This window comes from Papio anubis, chromosome 1 (assembly GCF_008728515.1).
Source record: "Papio anubis isolate 15944 chromosome 1, Panubis1.0, whole genome shotgun sequence".
Classification (NCBI taxonomy): domain Eukaryota; kingdom Metazoa; phylum Chordata; class Mammalia; order Primates; family Cercopithecidae; genus Papio; species Papio anubis.
Window position 1 is genome coordinate 158710624 of NC_044976.1, and position 16561 is coordinate 158727184.

At 42.6% G+C, this 16561-nt stretch overlaps 1 protein-coding gene across 2 annotated transcripts in view; it reads left to right on the plus strand.

Annotated features, from left to right (window-relative positions):
* Positions 1 to 16561, plus strand: part of LOC101007373 (alpha-1,6-mannosyl-glycoprotein 4-beta-N-acetylglucosaminyltransferase-like) — a 22697-nt gene continuing 6136 nt past the window's right edge. For both annotated transcript variants that reach the window (XM_021928486.2, XM_017950461.3), the window contains exons 1-3: positions 1 to 256; positions 2200 to 2301; positions 15764 to 15898. The gene's annotated coding sequence lies outside the window, so the exon portion shown is untranslated. The remainder of the gene's footprint in view (positions 257 to 2199; positions 2302 to 15763; positions 15899 to 16561) is intronic.

Sequence of the window (16561 nt, forward strand, 5' to 3'; positions counted from 1 at the left end):
AACCACTGTCTTATCCTGCCTCTAAGATTAAAACAGTCGTACTGAACTTTTGCCTTTGATTAATATTGGTAGTCTAAGTGTAAGTTCCTCTAAGCTGGGCGCACCATGGTCAAGCCATTGTGACATTCCCCCACGTTGTGATAATGTACTTTGTGATATTCCCCGTCCTTGTGAATGTACTTTGTAACATTCTTCCCCACCTTGTGACTATAGTCAGACCAGCCAGCCCAAAGACCATCTCACCAATTTCAAATCGGTAAGCAGTTTTTCACACTTGGGTAAGCAGTTTTTTCACTCTCTGCCTAACCTTTCTCGCCTCCCTTCAATCTCTGCCCTTTCAATTTCAGTTTCTCTGCCTTCCTGGTAGAGACAAAAAGGAGACACACTTTATCCGTGCATTCAGAACCTACGACGTCAGTAACAGACTTGGGAAGACAGTCTTCCCTTGGTGTCTGATCACCATGGAGATGCCTGCCTTGATCATTCACCCACATTCCCGTGGTGGCAGGTCAATTGCAGGGATGCCTGCTTTGGCTGCTCACCCACGTTACAGGCCAGGACTCAGTCAGAGATGCCTACTGGAAGCCTGGTAGCTGCTACCCCCATTTCTCCGTGTCTCTACCTTCCTCTTTAAACTTACCTTCTCTGCTATGGGCAACCTTCCGCCATCCATTCCTCCCTCTTCCCCTTAGCCTGTATTCTTAAAAACCTAAAACCCCTTCGACTAACACCAGACCTAAAACGTAAACGTCTTATTTTCTTCTATAATACCGCTTGGCCCCAATACAAGCTCGACAATAGTTCCAAGTGGCCAGAGAATGCCACTTTGAATTTGTCTATCTTATAAGACCTAGATAATTTTTGTCGAAAATTGGGCAAATAGTCTGAGGTGCCTTACGTCCAGGCATTTTTTATACTTCACTCCCTCCCTAGTCTCTGCTCCCAGTGTGACTCATCCCAGATTTTCCTTCTTTCTCTCCCATCCGCTCCTTTAGTCTCCACCCCAAGCTCAGAATCCTCCTTTTCCACTGACCCCTCTGATCTCTCTACTCCTCCCCTGCCTGCTCCTCACCAGGCTGAATCGGGTCCCAATTCTTCCTCAGCCTCTGCTCCCCTGCCCTATAACCCTTCTATTACCTCCCCTCCTCACACCGGGTCTGGCTTACAGTTTCGTTCCACGACTAGGTCTCCCCGACCTGCCCAACAATTTCCTCTTAAAGAGGTGACTGGAGCTGAAGGCATAGTCAGGGAACATGTGCCTTTTTCTCTATCAGACCTTTCCCAAATCAGCCAGTGTTTAGGCTCTTTCTCATCAGACCCCACTAAATATATACAGGAATTCCAATATCTAACTCAGTCCTACAATCTAACCTGGAGTGACTTAAATGTCATCCTGACCTCTAACCTCTCCCCAGATAAACAAGAAAGAGTTTATTCTCTAGCCCAGTCCTACCCAGACACCCGCCAGCTTCATGAGCCAGGCCTCCAAGAGGGTCAGTTCCCCGAGAGGATCTCCATTGGCAATACCAGACAGACTCCCCAGGTGTAGCTAAGTGAGATTACATGGTCTCCTGCCTAGTCGAAGGGCTCAAAAAGGCAGCATACAAAGCTGTTAATTATGACAAGCTAAAGGAAACTACCCAAGGTAAATATGAAAACCCAGCCCAGCCCATGGCCTGCTTAGCAGCTACCCTTAGACGCTTTACAGCCCTAGACCCAGAGGGGCCAGAAGGCTGCCTCATCCTTAATATGCATTTTAACACCCAATCCGCTCCTGACATTAGAGAAAAACTCCAAAAGTTGGATTCCAGCCCTTAAACCCCACAACAGGATTTAATCAACCTCGCCTTCAAGGTGTTCTATAACAGAGAAGAAGCCACAAAGTGGCAATGTATTTCTGAGTTACAGCTACTTGCCCCGCTGTAAGATAACCCACAGCTACATCTCCAGCATACAAAACCTTCAGAACATCCAAGCCACAGCTCACAGGGGCTCCTTCAAAATCTCCTCGTGGACCTTGCTTCAAATGCCAAAAGCCTGGCCACTGGGCCTCGGAATCCCTGCAGCCCAGGATTCCTCCTAAGCCATGCCCTGTCTGTATGGGCCCCCACTGGAAGTTGTACTATCCGACTCACGTCACCACTGCTTCTAAAGCTCCTGGAGCTCAAACCCAACGTTCCTTGGCCAACTCCTTCCCAGATCTCCTTGGCTTAGTGGCTGAAGACTGATGCTGCCTGATCGCCTTGTAAGCCCCCTGGACCATCACGGACATGGAGCTTCAGGTAACCTTTACAGTGGAGGGTAAGTCCATCCCCTGTTTAATTGGTACGGGGTCTACCCACTCCACATTACCTTCTTTTCAAGGGCCTGTTTCCCTTGCCCCTGTAACTGCTGTGGCTATTGACGGCCAGGCTTCTAGACACCTTAAAACTCCCCAACTCTAGTGCCAACTTGGACAACATTGTTTTATGCACTCTTTTAGTTATCCCCACCTGCCCAGTTCCCTTATTAGGCTGAGACTTTTTAACTAAATTATCTGCTTCCCTGACTGTTCCTGGACTACAGCCACACCTCATTGCTGCCCTTTTGCCCGATTCAAGGCCTCTTCTGAATCCTCCTCTCATGTCTCCCTACCTTAATCCACAAGTATGGGATACCTCTACTCCCTTCTTGGCAACTGATCGGGCACCCCTTACCATCCCATTTAAACCTAATCACCTCACTCAATGCCAGCACCCCATCCCATAACAGGCTTTAAGAGGACTAAAGCCTGTTATCACTCGCCTGTTACAGCATGGCCTTTTAAAGCCTACAAATTCTCCTTACAGACTCCCCTATCCTACCTGTCCAGAAACTGGACAGATCTTACAGGTTGGTTCAGGATCTTCGCCTTATTAAACAAATTGTCTTACCTATCCATCCTGTGGTGCCAAACCCATATACTCTCCTATCCTCAGTACCCTCCTTCACAACTCGTTATTCTATCCTCGACCTCAAAGATGCCTTCTTCACTATTCCTTTGCACCCCTCATCCCAACCTCTTTTTGCTTTCACATAGACTGACCCTGATAGCCACCAATCTCAGCAACTCACCTGGACTCTACTGCCAAGGCTTCACACAGCCCCCATTACTTTAGTCAAGCTCTTTCTCATAATCTACTTTCTTTCCATCTATCTGTTTCTCACCTTGTTCAATATATGGATGACCTTCCCCTCTGCAGCCCCTCTTATGAAACTTCCCAACAGGATACCCTCCTGCTCCTTCAACATCTATTCTCAAAGGGGTACCGCATATCCCCCTCTAAAGCCCAAATTTGTTCCCCATCCATTACCTATCTCAGCATAGTCCTTCATCAAAACACACGTGCTCTCCCTGCTGTGTCTGGCTAATCTCCGAAACCCCAACCCCTCTACAAAGCAAAAACGCCTTTCCTTCCTAGGCGTGGTTGGATACTTTCACCTTTGGATACCAGGTTTTGCCATCCTAGCTAAACCACTATATAAACTTACAAAGGGAAATGTGACTGACCCCATAGACCCTAAGTCCTTTCCCCACTCTTCTTTTCATTCCTTAAAGACAGCCCTGGAAACAGCCCCCACATTAGCACTCCCTAACTTGTCCCAATCCTACTTCTTACATACCGCTGAAATACAAGGCTGTGCGGTCGGAGTTCTTACACAGGAACCAGGCCCACGACCTGTAGCCTTCCTATCCGAACTTAACCTCACAGTTCTAAGCTGGTCCTCATGTCTACATGTGGCAGCAGCCACCACTTCAATACTTCTAGAGGTCCTCAAGATCACAAACTATGCCCCACTTACTCTCTACAGCTCTCATAACTTTCAGAATCTATTTTCCTCCTCACAGTTGGCGCATATACTTTCTGCCCCCTGACTCCTCCAACTGTACTCACTATTCGTTGAAACTCCCACAATCACTATTGTTCCTGGCACAGACTTCAACCCAGCCTCTCACCTTATACCTAGCACCAAACCTGAATCTCATGACTGTATCTCTCTAATCCATATGGCATCCTCCCCATTTCCCCATATTTCCCTCTTTCCTGTTCCTAATCTAGACCACACTTGGTTTATTGATGGTAGTTCTTCAAGGCCCAATCATCAGTCACCAGCAAGGGCAGGCTATGCTGTAGTGTCTTCCACATCTGTCATTGAAGCTACTGCCCTGCCCCCTTCCACTGCCTCTCAACAAGCCAAACTCATTGCTTTAACCCAGGCTTTCACCCTTGCAGAGGGATCATGTGTCAATATCTACACCGATTCCAAATACGCCTTCCACATCCTACATCACCATGCTGTTATATGGGCAGAAAGAGGCTTTCTCACTACACAAGGGTCGTCCATCATCAACACTTCCTAAATAAAAATCCTCTTTAAGGCTGCTCTACTGCCCAAGGAAGCCAGAGTCATTCACTGCAAGGGGCATCAGAGGTCACCAGATCCCATTGCTCAAGGCAATGTTCATGCTGATAATGCAGCAAAAGAAGCATCTAGTGTTCCCACATCTGTCCCTCACGGCCAGTTTTTTTTCCATCTCATCTATCACTCCCACCTATTCTCCCACTGAAACTATTACCTATCAATCCCTTTCTACTCAAGGCAAATGGTTCTTGGATCAAGGAAAATTCCTCCTTCCTGCCTCAAAGGCTCACTCTATCTTATCCTTTTATAACCTCTTTCATGTGGATTACAAGCCAATGGCTCATATCTTAGAACCTCTCACTTCTTTTCCATCATGGAAATCCATCCTCAAGGAAATTACTTCTCAGTGTTCCATCTGCTACTCTACCACCCCTCAGGGATATCTCAGGCCCCCTCCCTTTCCTATACATCAAGCTCGAGAATTTGCCCCCACCCAAGACTGGCAAATTGACTTTACCCATATGCCCCAAGTCAAAAAACTGAAATACCTTTTCGTCTGGGTAGATACATTCACTGGATGGGTAGAGGCCTTTCCCACAGGGTCTGAGAAGGCCACCACGGTCATTTCTTCCCTTCTGTCAGACATAATTCCTTGGTTTGGCCTTCCTACCTCTATACACTCTGAAACGGACCAGCCTTCATTAGTCAGGTCACTCAAGCAGTCTCCCAAGGCCTCGGCATCCAGTGGAACCTTCATGCCGCCTACCGTCCTCAATCTTTGGGAAAGGTAGAAAGAATTAATGGTCTTTTAAAAACACACCTTACCAAGCTCAGCTTCCAACTTAAAAAAGACTGGACGATACTTTTACCGCCACCCTTAACTCTCTCTTGGAGTGGATAGAAGATCTTCAGTGGCAAGGTGCACTCCCATTCTTCTATCCTGATGAAGTCCTTTTTTTCACTTTTCTGCTCACTGTTATCCTTGCCCCCACTCCCCAGTCACTCTCTACCTCTCCCTAGTTACCGCCAGCATACTATCAATCTCTCCCACTCTCTCCTCACTGCTTCCAATCCTCCTCTAGCAAAGAATTGCTGGCTATGCATTTCCCTTTCTTCCTGCTCTTACACAGCCGTCCCCGCTTTACAGGCTGACTGGGCTACCTCTCCTGTCTCCCTGCACCTCCAAACCTCCTTCAATAGCCCTCATCTTTATTTACTGAGGAACTTCTTTACTTTCTAGACAGATTTGGTGAGAACTCGCCAGACATTTCACACCAACAAGCTGCCACACTTCTCTGCATCTACTTAATGGCATCTCTCCTTATGTCAGTTCCACCCCCACCCCCGCAATATTTGGACCCACACAAACAACTATCCCTGTTGCTGCTCCCTTACGCATCTCACAACAACAACCTACTGGAATCCCTTTAGTCAACCTTCCACCGTCCAGATGTTCCTTTACTCTTTATCTCCAGAACCCAGCCACACACATTACCAAACAGATGGGAGCATTCCAGCTTCGCATTGCTGATAAGCTCTCTATCATTACTGGCAAACTAAAAAACATTGGCAGTCACTATTGTTTAGGAAGACACCTACCCTGCATCTCACTCCATCCTTGGCTACCCTCCACCTGTTTGTCTGACTCTCCTCCTGGCCCCTCCTCTTGCTTGTTTATCCCCAGCCCCATGAATGGCAGTGAAAGGTTGCTTGTATGTGCTTTCTCATACACCATGAGAACCGAACCTCTCTCTGCACAGTTGTACCATCGATCCCCATTACAGCCTCTAACAGCTGCTGCCCTTGCTGGAGCTCTAGGATTTTGGGTGCAGGACTCCTCTTTCAGTACACCCTCTCACCTTTTCACTTTACATCTCCAGTTCTACCTGACACAAGGTCTCTTCTTTTTATGTTGCTCTTCCACCTTCATGCGCCTATCTGCCAACTGGACAGGCACATTACTCTAGTCCTCCTTACCCCCAAAATCCAGTTTGCAGATGGGAATGAACAACTGCCTGTCCCCCTCATGACACCAACACGGCAAAAAAGAGTCATCCCACTAATCCCTTTACTTGTGGGTCTAGGACTTTCTGTCTCCACTATTGCACTTGGAAGTGGAATAGCAGGTATCTCAACCTCTGTCACAACATTCCGCAGCCTCTCTAATGACTTCTCTGCTAGCATTAGAGATATATCACAAACTTTAACTGTCCTCCAAGCCCAGGTTGACTCTAGCTGCAGCTGTCCTCCAGAACCACCGAGGCCTCTATTTACTCACTGCTGAAAAAGGAGGACTTTGTATATTTCTTAATGAAGAGTGTTGTTTTTACTTAAATCAGTCTGGCCTAGTATGTGATACCATCAAAAAACTCAAAGACAGAGCTCAAAAACTCGCTAATCAGGCAACTAATTACGCCAGACCCACCTGGCCACTCTCTAACTGGGTATCCTGGCTTCTTCCAGTCATTAGTCCTCTAAGACCTGTCTTCCTCCTTCTCTTATTCAGGCCTTGTGTCTTCCAATTAATCTCTCAATTCCTATGAAACCACATCCAGGCTATCACTAATCACTCTATACGACAAATGTTGCTTTTAACAGTCCCGCAATATCACCCCTTACCCCAAAATCTCACTTCAGCCTAATCTCTCCCACTTTAGGTTCCTGTGCTGCCCCTAATCCCGCTCAAAGCAGCCCTGAGAAATGTCACCCATCACCCCTCCATACCGCCCCCCCAAATTTTCACCCCAAGTTTTCACTACTCTTTCTCATTTTATTTCTTCATTATTAACATAAAAAGACAGGAATGTAAGGTCCTCTGAGCTGGCCGCACCATGGTCAAGCCATCCTGACATTCCCCCCCCCCACCCTTGTGATAGCGTACTTTGTGAAATTCCCTGCCCTTGTGAATGTACTTTGTAACATTCCTCCCCACCCTTGTGACAATACTCCTTCCCTGCCCCTGTGAATGTACTTTGTAACATCCTCCCTGCCCTTGAGAATGTACTTTGTAACATCCATCCTCCCACCGGCAAAAATTACTCCTAACTCCACCAGCCTATCCCAAACCTATAAGAACCAATGATAATCCCACCACCCTTCGCTGACTCCTTTCCCGGACTCAGCCCACTTGCACCCAAGTGAATAAACAGCCTTGTTACTCACACTAAGCCTGCTCATGCTCAGGTGGTCTCTTATAAGGACGCATGTAACACTAAGTACATGTGGAGTCAAACTGGCTAAGACAGAGAAAACCTGTAACAGAAAACAAACTGAAAGTGTACTTAAACAATGAATTGCTGTGATGCACTGAAGCTGTGGAAAAGGTCTGAGAAGAATCTGATTCACAATAAGAACGCAGTGAGCCAAGATCGCGCCACTGCACTCCAGCCTGGTGACAGAGTGAGACTTCATCAAAAAAAAAAAAAGAACCGTGGCACTAGAAAAAGTGCATTTATTGCATTTATTAAATCTAGGGAAAATTGCTTGTGACTAACCTTACATGCCTTGTTTAAAATATAGTATATTGATGCCGGGCACGGTGGCTCACATCTGTAATCCCAGCTCTCTGGGATGCCGAGGCATATGGCCAGGTGTGGTGGCTTACACCTGTAATCCTAACACTTTGGGAGGCCGAGACAGGAGGATTGCTTGAGGCCAGGTGTTTGAGACCAGCCTGGTCAACATAGTGAGACCCCATCTCTATTTTATAAAATAAATTTTAAAAATAAAAATATAGTATATGATAAAATAGTTCAATTCACATAGTTCTGAGTGGTTTCCAGTTAAAAATAATAGTAACAAATAGAGTAGCCTAGCGATAGGAAGCTCAGGCTCTAGAGGCAGGTGTTCTCAGTTTGAATCACTGTTCTTCTCTTAATAGCTACATGACCTTGAACAAATAACTTAAATCACGAAAATTCAGTTTCCTTATCTATAAGATGAGCTTAATAATGGTTCCCAATTCATAGAGTTGTTTTAAGGACTAACTGAGATAACACAATGTACGGAAAGCTCTTAGCTCAGCACCTGGCACATAATAAGCACTCAATAAAGATGGGCTACACTTAAAACTAGAAGCATATTCATTTGAATCAGTAGCTCTCAGCCATGACTGCACAATGGACTCCCTCCCTGGTGGTGGAATTTTATAAAGTACTAGTGACCTGACCCTACACCCAAAGTTTCATATTCAATCAGTCTGAGGTGTAGCCTGGGCACTCACGTTATTTTAAAACAATGCCCAGAGAGCCAGACTGGTGGCCCATACCTGTAGTTCCAGCTACTCTGGAGGCTGAGGAGGGAGGATCCTTTAAGACCAGGAGTTATTCTCTTAAAAACAAAACAAAACAAAAATAATCCCAAGATAACTGTAATGTTCAGTCCAAATATTGAGAACACAGGTTTAGATCAAGGGCCAGCAAACCAGAGGCTACAGGACAAATCTGACCCCTACTTATTTTTTGTAAATAAAGTTTTATTGAAATACACCTACCTATTTATGTATTATCTGTGGCTGCTTTTTTTCGTTTTTAACCAACTGATAATCACTTTAATAAAATTGATTAATCCTGTGCAGAGGTGACTTCAACACCTGGCTCAATACTCATGGAAGTAATCAATTTAGCAATCTCAGAAGTTCTGTGTCAGTCAGTGAGTCGCTTGTGGATTCTCATGGGGATTCATCTTGGATTCTTCTAAGTCTTAACCTTCACCACAGGAATTTTTCTCTTAGTGCATCTTAGAATCTTGGTAGGGATCCAAAATGGTCCTTTCACTTGGAGATTATTTTCCTTTGCACTTTTGATCAAGTCAGCTCACATCTTCGCCAGGGATGTTAGGTTGCGGCTAGTTAGGGTAATTTTATTTTTAGAGACAGGGTCTCACTCTGTCGCCTAGGCTGGAGTTCAGTGGTGCTGTATCAGCTCACTGCAGCCTCGACCTCCTGGGCTCAAGAGATCCTCCCACCTCAGCCCCCCGAATAGCTGGGACCACAGGTGCGCACCACCACACCCGAATAATTTTTGCATTTTTTGTAGAGAAGGGGTCTCCCTATATTGCCCAGGCTAGTCTTGAACATGGGCTCAAGTGATCCACCACCTGCCTCGACCTCCCGAAGTGCTGGGACTACAAACGTGAGCCACCGCGCCTAGCCAGTTAGGGTAATTCTAATTCAGCGAATTAACTTGTGGTTCCAGGGATGTCTTTCTCATGTTGTTAAAAGCTGTGTCTGTGGCATGATTTCCTCTAGAGGGTGAGCAGCGGCGAGTCAGTTGCAGGAGCGGATGGACCAGAGTTCCGGTACAACCGGGACCAAGTCTTCCTCAAAGAGCTATCTGTGGCTCCTTTCACTCTACAAGGCGTAGTTGTGTCAAAGACCGAATGATCCTCAAAGTCTAAAATATTTGCTATCTGGCCCTTTACAGCAAGTTTGCAGACTTCTAGTTTAGAATAAAGTTCCTGGGCAGTCTGCACCACATGAGGGCAGTATAGCCTCAGTACGTGGTAATTGAGTCTACAAAAATAAGCACATCAGGAATCACAGAAATGAATCTATTTTTCCCACCTATAGGCTCCTTTCTCTAATTTACAAATCTACTCTGTCCTGAAAACCTCCATGACAAACACTGCTGCCTCCTCTATCTACCATGACTAATAAGAACAGCTTTTGCTCATCGTCTTTGTTTCTTCAGCACCTAAACAATTGTGTCACCAAACTTGGGCTTCAAAATTCACCTGTCCATTGAAACTACTCTTAAGGTAGCCAGTGACCTCTTCATTGCATTTTCTACATTCTGTTTCTTATATTTCTATGAGATCTCATCCTTCTTGAAATAATCTTCACCATGACACTCCATTTTTTTAGCTCTCTTCATTATCTCTCTGGCCACTCTCACAGTGACAATGCTCTTTTTTCTCCTCCTATAACCTGTGTTCTCTATTCCACTCTGTTTAAGATGGGCATCAGTCCAGATAAATGCTGTTTTTGCTTTTGCAAATTATTAGCCTTACAAAGTTTGGGAATCACATTGCTAATTTATAAGGGTCACGGCCAAGGTTTAGTATGCAATGGGGCCAGGTAAGAAGGAGTTGCTATTAATTGAAGAGGTTTGATCAAGTACCATGTCCCAAGGGCAGACCAGAACGAGTTGGGGGGTGAACACAATCTTCCTCAGCTTCATAATCCCACACCTCATGATCCAGTCAATTTTGGGGGTGAGACCCAAGTCTAACCCTTAGGATCTTTATACTATTTCCTCTATCAGGGAATACCTGTTCTATTCCTTTCTCCTGGGTAACATAGGAGCTCTGTAGGATTAAAAAAAAAAAAAGGAGCTCCATTGCTAGCTGTAAACACTCTACTTGCAGTTACTATAATTAGCTGAGATCTCTGGGAATTTTCAAGTTTCATTCATGCTGTAGCGTGAATCAGAACTTTATCTTTTTTCTTGCTAAATAATGTTCTATTTTATGTACGCACCACATTGTGTTTTTCCATTCATCTGTTGAGGGACATTTGAGTTACTAATGTGAATAATACTGCTGTAAATATGGATCCACAGATATTATTTCAAGACCCTGCTTTCAGTTCTTTTGGTGTATATCCAGCAGTGGAATTACTGGATCATGTGGCAATTCTATTTCTAATTTTTTTGAGGAACCACCATACAGTTTTCCACAGCAGCTGCACCATTTTACATTTCCACAAACAGTGCACAAGGACTTCAACTTTTGTTCATCCTAGCCAACACTTGTTATTTCCTGTTTCTTTTTAATAATAGCCATCCTAATATGTGTGGGATGGAATCTCACTGTGGTTTTGATTTACACACTCCCCTGATGATCAGTGATGTTGAGCATCTTTTCATGTGCTTATTGGCCATTCATATATCTTCTTTGGAGAAATGTCTATTCAACTCCTTTTGCCCATTTTTGAATCAGGTTTTTTTGTTGTTGTTGCTGCTGTTGAGTGTTTGGAGTTCTCTATATAAACTGGATACTAATCCCTTATAAGATACATGATTTGGGCTGGATGTGGGGTTCATGCCGGTAATCCCAGCACTTTGGGAGACTGAGGCAAGAGGATTGCTTGAGCCCAGGAGTTCAAGACCAGCCTGGACAACATAGCAAGACCTTGTCTTTACAAAAAATTTAAAAATTAACCAGATGTGGTGGTGCAAGCCTGTGGTCCCAGCTACTCGGGAGGCTGAGGTGAGGATTACTTGAGCCCAGTAGGTTGAGGCTGCAATAAGCTGTGATTGTGCCACTGCCCTTCAGCCTGGTTGGCACAGAAAGATCCTGTCAAAAAAAAAAAAAGATGTGTGATTTTCAAATATTTTCTCCAACTTTGTGGGTTGCCCTTTTACTCTGTTGATAGTGTTTTTGATGCACAAAAGCTTTTAATTTTCATAAAGTGTAAATTGTCTATTCTTTCTTTTGTTGCCAGCCCCTTTGGTGTCATATCCAAAAATTCATTGCCAAATCCAATACTGTGAAGCTTTTGCCTATGTTTTCTTCTAAGAGTTTTAGAGTTTTCACTCTCAAGTTTGTCTTTCATCTATGTCAATTTAATTTTTGTATGTAATGTAAGGTAAGGATCCAACTTCATTCTTATGCACATGCATATCCAACTTTCTCAGCACCATTTGTTGAAAAGACTGTCCTTTTCCCATTGAATGGTCTTGGCTCTCTTATCAAAAATCATTTGACTATATGTTAGAGTTTATTTCTGGGCTTTCTTTTCTATTCCATTAGTCTATATGTCTTCCTTTATGCCAATACCACACATTTTGATTACTGTAGCTTTATAGTTAGTTTTGAAATAAGGAAGTGTGAGTCCTCCAAATTTGCTCTTCTTTTTCAAGACTGTTTTACCTACTCAAGGCAAATTCCATATGAATTTTTAGGAAGGATTTTTCTATTTCTGCAAAAGACATCATTGGGATTTTGATAGGTATTGCATTGAATCTATAGATCACTTTGAAAGTATTAACATCTTAACAATATTAAGTGTTCCAATCAATGAACATAGGATGGCTTTCCATTTATTTATGCTTTCTTTAATTTCCTTGGCAATATTTTGTAGTTTTCATTGTACAAGTCACATCCTTGGCTAAGTGAATTCCTAAGGACTTTATTCTCTTTGATGGTATTATAAATAGATTTCTTTTTCCTTAATTTCCTTTTCAGACTGTTTATTCTGTTTATTGCTAAATACAAATTCAACTGATGTTTTGTGTTGATTTTGTATCCTGCTAATTTGCTGAATTAGTTTAATAATTCTAACAGGTTTTTTTGGTAGAATCTTTAGGACTTTGTACATACAAGATCATGTCATCTTCAAACAGAGAAAATTTTGCTCTTCTTTTCAAATTTGGATTTTTTTCTGTCTTTCTTTTTGCCTAATTGCTCTGGCTAGAATTTCCAGTACTACGTTGAGTAGAAGTGGCAAAAGCGGGCATCCTTGCCTTGTACCTGATCTTACAGGAAAAGTTTTTAGCCTTTTACTATTGAGTCTCATGTTCACTGTGAATTTTTTATATATGACTTTTATTATGTTGTGGTAATTGTCTTCTATTCCCAGGTTGTTGAATGTTTTTCTAATGAAAGTGTGTTGAATTTTGTCAAATGCTTTTTCTGCATCAGTTGAGATAATTCTGTGGTTTTCTTCCCCTTCGTTATGTTAATATGGTGTATTACATTGGTTTTCATATGTTAATCCATTATTACACCCAGGAATAAATCCCCCTTGATCATGGTATATAATCCTTAAGATGCTGCGTAATTCTTTTGGCTAGTATTTTGTTGAGGATTTTTACATGAATGTTCAAAAGGGATACTGATCTGTAGTTTCCTTATTGTACCTTTGCTAGCTTTGGTATCAGGGCACAAAAAACCGGCCGGCCTCACAGGATGAATTAGGGAGTGTTTCCTCCTCTTAAATTTTTTGGAACAGCTTGAGGATTCATGTTAGTTCTTTAAGTGTTTGGTAGAATTCACCAGAGAAGCCATCAGATCCAGGGCTTTCTTTGTCAGGAGATTTTTTTATTACTGATTAGATCTTACTAATTATAAGTCAACTCATAGTTTCTATTTTTTAATGATCCAGTCTTGGTAGATTTTGTGTTTCTAGAAATTTGTCCATTTAATCTGGGATATCCAATTTGTTGGCAAACAATTGTTCATAATACTTTCTTATAATCCTTTTTATTTCTGTGAATCAATAGTTATGTCCCACTTTCATTTCCGATTTTAGTACTTTAGTCTTCTCTCCTTTTATTCTTACTCAGTCTAGCTAAAGATTTCTCAATTTTGTTGGTCTCTTCAAAAAACAACTTTTGAATTACTTTATTTTCTTTTTCTTTGAGACAGAATCTTGCTCTGTCACCCAGGCTGGAATGCAGTGGTGCAATCTCAGCTCACTGCAAACTCTGCCTCCCAGGTTCAAGCGATCCCTTCACCTCAGCCTCCCAAGTAGCTGGGATTATGGATGTGCACCACCATGCCTGGCTAATTTTTGCATTTTTTGCGGAGACAGAGTTTCACTACGTTGGCCAGGCTGGTCTTGACCTGGCCTCAAGTGATCCACCCATCTCGGCCTCCCAAAGTGCTGGGATTACAGGTGTGAATCATCGTATTTTCTTTATTATTTTTCTGTTCTCTATTTTGTTTATCTCTCCTTTTATCTTTATTAGTTCCTTCCTTCTGCTAGCTTTGAATTTTGTTATTCTTTTTCTAGTTCTTGAAACTGTAAGGTTGTTGATTTGAGATCTTTCTTCTTTTTAAATATGAGAATTTATAGCTATAAATGAACCCCTCCACATGGCTTTTGTTGCATCCTCTAAGTTTTGGTATGTTGTATTTTCATTTTCATTTATCTCTAAGTATTTTCCAATTTCCTTCTGTGACTCCTTCTTTCTTTTCTAAAGGGAAGTCCTAGAATATAGTTCCTTAATAAGCTATGACAAAATTTTAGTATGTCGAGTGGGGTACCTCAGTAGTCACTCTCATAGAAGTAGACTAGTGAAGGGGTGGCCTGCCCCTCCACACCTGTGAGCGTTTCTCGTTAGGTGGAATGAGAGACTTGAGAAAAGAAATGAGACACAGAGACAAAGCATAGAGAAAGAAAAAGTGGGCCCAGGGGACCAGCGCTAAGCATACAGAGGACCCGCGCTAGCACCGATCTCTGAGTTCCCTCAGTATTTATTGATCATTATCTTTACCATCTTAGAAAAAGGGAAGTGGCAGGATAATAGGATCATCGTAGGGAGAAGGTCAGCAGTAAGACATATGAATAAAGATCTCTGTGAATGAATAAGTTTAAGGAAAAGTGCTGTGCCTTGATATGCATATGTAAACATCTCCATAAACCTTTTTAGTGCATAAAGAGCAGCATTGCCGCTAGCACGTCCTACCTTCAGCCCTAAGGTGATTTTTTCCTCAGTAAACAGAACACACAATTGGGTTTTACACCGAGATGTTCCATTGCCCAGGGACGGGCAGGAGACAGATGCTTTTCTCTATCTCAACTGCAAAGAGGCCATCTTTCCTCTTATACTAGTCCTCCTCAGCACAGACCCTTCACGGGTGTCAGGCTGGGGGACAATTAGGTCTTTCCCTTCCCACAAGGCCATATTTCAGACTATCACAAGGAGAAACCTTGGACAATACCTAGCTTTCCTAGGCAGAGGTCCCTGCGACCTTCCGCAGTGTATGTGTCCCTGGGTACTTGAAATTAAGAGAATGGTGATGACTTTTCAGAAGCATACTGCCTTCAGGCACTTGTTTAACAAAGCACACCCTGCACAGCCCAAAATCCGTTAAACCTTGAGTCACAACAGCACATGTCTCTTGCAAGGACAAGGTTGGGGGTAAGGTCACAGATTAACAGCATCTCAAATACAGAACAAAATGGAGTCTCTTATGTCTACTTCTTTCTATATAGACACAGTAACAGTCTGATCTCTCTTTCTTTTCCCACAGAAAATGGTTAATTTTCTTCTCATTCCGTTTTGTGTATATTCTATAACCATTTTATTTAAGGTTGCCATGGGGATTTTACACTTCACATCCTGAAGTTATGACACCTAATTTGAATTTATACCAGCTTAACTTCAATAGATACAAAAATTCTGCTCCTATACTGTTGGCTCCCCACCCCTTTCAGCTATTGATATCATAAAATATCTTTGTACATTGTGTGTCCAAAAACATAGACTAATAATTGTTTTTTTTTTAATGTATTAGTTCTCTAAAATGATGTAGAAAACAAGATGTGGAGTCTCAAACCAAAGTTACAATAATGCTAGCTCTTAGACTAATAATTGTGTTTTATACTGGAAATTTTATGCTCATTTTTACTTGTATATAAATTGTTTTAAAGGAGGCATTTTGGTTGAGAGAAAAGAAAGAAGATGAGGAAACTTTTTTTAAAGACTAAGGAGAAAAAGGAGGAAGGGGTAGGAGAAGGAAAATTAGAAGAGGAAGAGGAAAAGATGCTTATTTATCTCAGTCTCAAGTGAGTCATGACCCACAGCATAATGCTATAGTTTTGTACATGTGCCTTTAGCAAAATAATACTAAGTAAAGCTCATCTATAATTGTAGACTTTTTTAGATTTAAAAGTTGAATTTAGGATCTTTATGGGATAATTAGAACTGGTGTTAAACTTCCTATTATAAACAACTAGAAAATTGGATAAAATATAAGAAAAAAATGCCTTCGGACATTGAACAACAAGTAACCCGGGGAGAAAGGACAGACACAAAGTAAGCCTCACAGTTCCCCTGGCTTTCTGCATTGAGGTAATTTCTGAACCACAGACATTACAGAGCAGAATTCCAGGAAAGAGAGAACTATGCAGGAAAAAGAACTCCAGAAATCTGCATATGAGTTTCCTCAAGTCAAGACTACTGGGCCATGCACAAATACAGTAAAATTCCACAAGGCCAGGGGAAAAGTGGGATGATGTCAGTGATAAAACTGAAGAAGAGCAGAGGAAGAATATGGAAATTTTTTGGGTCAAACATTAACATCAAGGGGGCTAGGAAAGAAGAGAGGTTTAATGACCAATTTGTGGTAACTAAGAGATCTACTAACCCATAGGGCCTGATCTTAACCTGGAAAGGGGATGTGGAAAGAGAGTAATATGGAAAGGGGATGTGGAATGAGAGTAATGAAG